Raw genomic sequence first — 5696 nt, 5'->3', positions numbered from 1 at the left:
TCACCAATTACTGTTGTTGATCGTTTAGTTATCCAGTGGCTTTAACGTACCTAGACGTCAACGTACTCACCGATATCTACCCATAACTCGGTGGAGTGAAAACAGAGATGCATCTAGTACGAAGAAAATATACGTGTTTAGATATTTGAAGTTTTGACATTTGTGCATGAAGGTTATAAGTGGCGAAGAGTGACAGCTTACAGATGGAAGTGAAGGCTAGACATCGATAATTGAAGACATGAATATTCAAATGAAGATACATTTGAAGATAGTTAGTGACATGGGACTGGGTAAGGCTACCACAACTAAGACGTGATTGTAGCATATGCGTCTTCTTTTAGCGTCACGAGGCGTCCATTATATTTGATATCTGGCGGTGGCTTGGCGTATAGCAACAGGCTTTTCATAGCAAATTTATTGAAAATCATCTGCATGCGCAAATTGATACGCCGCACGTGCTTGGGCCGCGTCAAAGTAGATACCGCCAATCGCCCGTCATTATAGTTGATATGCGTTTTATAGCAGACGAAAATTGCCAACCATTTTATGAGCCTGTGCTCGTCCTACCATTGGTACACGATGGGCGCTTTCGTTGCTTCGGTACGGCCAGAGACTAACTTTGGTTCTATTCACAAAGTTAGGAAAAAATCGTCTGTCAAACACGTTTGTCAAAGACGTCTTATAAGACTTAAATGAGTCATCACGACAATTTACTCGTTTTCGAGAAAATATTAGTTGAAATCAATCGCCATCGTTGATCCATATAATCTTACCGATGCCACAGGCCCAGAGCTAGGACTACATGGGTTACTAGTGAAACAAGTTAGTCATTCAACGAATCTAGACGGTAAATACTTTCCGTCACTCGAAGAGCTGTGATTTTTGCTAGAGAAGACGCAATACGTCATCTTCATCTTCTATACAGTGTGGGACGTCGCGTATTGGCATCTTTACGAATTGCATCTAGTTCGAGAAGTAGGAGCAACCATAGCGCATTCAGACGTGTATAACCACTATGCTTATGTATATAACTATAGAAAACTCTGACCTATGACGGTGAAAATGTGAGACATATTTCCTAATGATGAGTTACGCCAATGAATTTTAATGATTTACAACTTGTTTCCATCTAAACGTTGTTAGTTATAATAGAACGAGTACGTAGCCAAGATGCCCTAATCTAACTTCTCACACAAGAGATTTATATTCCAAGACCACTTGTTTTTTTTCCATCGAATCAGTATTGACGGCATCGTGTGCCGTGGATGCTCTATCCAACCGTGACCTTTATAGTCCTTAGAGTAGGTATGTAGTAAGTCAATGTTAAAATGAATATAAAACGTTATCTTCTTTCAGTCCGTGTTTGAGAGATTAGGTTTTAGAAAAACGAAACCGTGATTGAAAACAAAAAGTTACTTATCTTGCTTTCGATCACTCGACACGAGTCAAAGAAGACGTGAAACGTCCAATATAACTTCATCTTATAACATATAGCCAATAAAAGAACTGCACTTAGTTTTTGGCAATTTTGAAGATTCTGAAGCTTTAATAGTACCAAAGTTTAAAACGAAACGTTTCCTCTTAGAGAAAAATGCAGCGACTCTAACTTTCCCAGTATCGTTAAGTTGTGAGCTCGTGTCGTACAGCTAGCGAATTAGATCAATGCAAACATTGCACATACCCTAATCGACCTGAAGAAACCACTCGTGACGCTTCGAGACCTGGGTGTCTTAATTTTTACTGTTTGATCGTATTGTCGAAAACTAGTGCTCGTAGATAGGGAACCCTTTCCGGTGTCAGCGAGCTATCTATCTATCTATCTATCTATCTATCTATCTATCTATCTAGGAAAAAGACAAATGTTATAGTACGCGTTGATGTTAAATATGAAAAATATGAATCAATGTATTTCTGCCACTCATGCAACAACTAAGCCCAAGACGTCAAAATTAAGCCATTTTTGATACGTCTACGATCAGCATTCGACACATATGGGTATTGGCTTCGCCTTTATAGATGCCAACCTCTTTTAGGCCGACTACAGATTCAGTCCTTAGGTGTCGTTTTTCTCTATCTGCATTGTCATAGATAATACAGGCCCATATATATATATATATATATATCGCCTATGCACGCATATAGAACGAACGAGTTCGTACTTTTTCAAATTAATCAAATTTAAATTCGCTGTAAAACAATGGTACATTGATATAACCGCGTCTCATATTAAAGAGTGCTCTAGCAATCGTTGTCACGACTGTCTGTGAACTATGCTGTTGTGTAGTATGAATAACGTTACATGGTTAATTTTTTTTTAAGGGCAAACTTGAAGGGCAAACGTGAAATACATTTTGATTGAATTTAATCTAAAGCATTTGTTCTTGGGCGCGAAGACCGAAAGGGATAATAGTAATGCTAGCCATGAATATAATATTTTATAGATTCTTTATAATGTAATCAGACGATTTACTACCATAAGCGCCTGACGACAGATGATTTGTCCTTTTTCATTAATGCCAAAAAGATAATTCCGCAAAAAATAATATGTGTAGTTGGAAATCATTACTATAACTTCATGTTAAGCGCCCCATGTGTCTTCATTCATCATTTTGTAACGGCAGTAACGACACACGTCCCACGGGTGTCCCATTTTTTCAAATTGCCAGTGTTGACGGTCAGTCCATCTATAGGACTCGTCCTTGAGCAGACAACGTATAACGAAAACGTGTGTATTTAGACATTCTCCACCCGGTGAACCTGGACAGTTAACCGAAATCAACAGTTTGGTCCGTGGTAAAGGCCGAAATTCTGGCGGTCTGCAAGTTTTCTACACTTGCATTGCGAGGCACGGGTATCGTTTATAATACTGTACTAATGAATAGCTGGACCTGAGCAGGCCATAGAATCGATCGTTCTAATTACACGCAATACATATTTTTGTGACTCCCCTATTCCGATAATAAAGAATAGACTTTTGTCATTCGACCGGACCTTGGTCATGAAAAAAAAACAAAACAATTTTCCGCCGTTAACGTTTACTTGTTGCACAATCGTACATAAAGCCCTCATGCGCTTGAACCTTAAACATATTCTCACGTCGAGGTTGTCATGGACCTTGATTTTTAATAGTTAATACCAGTAGTTGGTGAACTTCGTAGGTCACTCGCCTGATCACTGCTTGTTCCCTTGCTCATATGAAGTACATAAAGTTTTTTTTTTTTTTTTTTTTATGTAAAATGTGTTTACTAGGATAGTTATTATCACTCCGTCGGATACTTAAGACTCCCTTAAGTAGGACCTTCAATGTTTTGTTGTTATTGTACTAATTTTCACGGAAGTATATTATCTAATTTGTATATATTTCATTATATTTTGTAGTAAGTAAACTAAGACACTAGCACAACGTAGCAGAGTTGCTTTCATAGCGTTCGCAGTGTGCCTCGACCATTTTCATCCCAGAATATTAATTTTAGGCGTAGAAATATACTGTCCGTGCTAGCCTAGTGAATTTGCCTAGAGAACACGTTCAGGTCTGGGTTTGGACACACTCCGCTTCGTGTGTCCGTCTGATGGAATGTCTGACCGCGATCAGAGCCAAGAACATAAAGAACCGGATAGTTCCGATATTTTGGTAATTTTTTCATAGCAGGCAAAATGTTCCTCGTAGCAGTCACCTCAGTTTTGTTATTGGCATTTATAAAAAATTATCTGAGTAAATTAGTAAAATAATTCCCACCTCAACGATAGATACAGCGACCACCGGTCAAATCTGTACTATTTTTACCTCGAAATATATCGCGTTGTCTCTGGCCTATCGAAACGTTTGCCCGCCTCTGTTCTTTATCATCACCATCACTATTTTTATACGTAAAAATTACGCCTATAAGGTGTCGAGAAAGGGGCCTCCTGTAGTATCGGGACACATTCTTGCGTCGGATTTATTTTGGCTTAAGGTTTCTGCTTTAGCTTGCTTTTGGCCCCGGCGTATTAGCTTTCTTTATTATATATATTATTTCTTTATTATATTTCTTTATCTGTCTTTATTTCCGTGTCAATAAATGTGCCACTTTTAAAACATAACATCCAATTGGAGGACAGAGCAGTAGCGACCATTGACATGACTGATCCTGGCAAACTTTTAAGGGTTTAGGTCCGTTGGAAATCTAAACGCAATCGGAGTTAGAACGTTGCCAGAGAGGACGCCTAGGCAGGTTAAGCAAACAAACACGAGGGGCTCTGAGACAACGTTCGAAGGACAATTTGTCATACGGGTGCCAGCCGAATCTGAGCCAAATGAGCACCATACATTCATAGAAAATTTTCTTATGTTGAAAATTTCTAATTAGAAAAGCTGTCAGTTAATAAGAAAGATAGAGATAGATGCGCACCTCCTACGAAAGCAGTTGTACCGAGATTGATATATCAATAGAAAACAAACTATATTTCAATAACACTGAAGGTAAAAAGAACCCTGCTTAACTACCAATAAAAATTATGAAGTTCCACTTTAAATAAATAAACAATTAATATTGCAGTAAATTAATTCAGCCTTTGATCGTTGTAAGGTCAACATTGCCGTATTATAATATAGCTACGTATATTGTTTTTAAAGCTTGTTAGAAATCTGGATTAGATCAGATGTACCACGTAGGCAGGGCTGACTATTCGAGCAAGCCTCGCTGAATCTTCATTTATTTTACCTCAGTGCAAAACGACACGTCTCTTCCTAAAATTTCTACTACTGTGCCAATAAGGACACATCGTTTAGATATTTGCAGTGTTGTGCTAAAGAAAGCATAACGTGCTGTTCAATGACCAACTCTGTGGGCCAGTGTTTTTGCCCCCCTAAAGGAAATAATTATAAAGCCGACAGCTCGAGTTATCATGTGAGCTCGGTTATTATTATAGGGCAAACGGTTATTCGTATATATACGAAAAATCAACTCCTTATGGATTACTCGTTAATGTTGCACAAACAAGGCGTGTTTAGCTAGTCGTAGTTAAGCTATGATAGCAGGTCTCAGATATATTTCAAAATGTCCTTATCAGGCATATTTCAGGCAGTAATACATGCTGTTTCTGTGGTTGTTATTGTAAAAATTTATCATGTCAAAATTATCTGAGATGTATTATATAAACGTTTTAGTTATACGTAATCACTGGGTTTTGATATGATCCTATATATACAAATATATTTATAGAACAGAAATTATCAAGCATATTGTATGTGAACATTCATCTTCTATATATATATCTACGTAAATGCACTGATAAGGGAAGCTAAGAAAAAGTGGCATAACGCCATGAACGAACCATTCAAGGAAAGCCGCTATAACTAGCCATTGAGGCCCGACAAAATCAGGTGTCTATTCGGTCTTACCTGTCTTCAACCCAGTTTCACTTTTTTTGGTCTACACACGCTAATGATTTGCATATAATTAACTGAGTAGGTGGCACCAGCTACTAATGGATGGGTGTACCAACATTAACTAAGTCTTATCTCCAATCCTTACCAATATGCACTCATCTTAAGTGGTCTTTTCGTTTTTACCCCCTCCCGTCAGTAAGTATTTTTATTTTCTAATTGTGCAGCAACACTCTGGCAGCTATCTCAGCTCATAGCCGTTGTCGTCCGACAAACTACCCGACCGAGATCGGTTGACCTTCATCAGCATAAGCAGAAAACAAAATTTTTC

Source organism: Varroa destructor, unplaced genomic scaffold (genome assembly GCF_002443255.2).
Source record: "Varroa destructor unplaced genomic scaffold, Vdes_3.0 BEIS01000001.1, whole genome shotgun sequence".
Classification (NCBI taxonomy): Eukaryota; Metazoa; Arthropoda; class Arachnida; order Mesostigmata; family Varroidae; genus Varroa; species Varroa destructor.
This window is presented reverse-complemented; position numbering follows the sequence as displayed.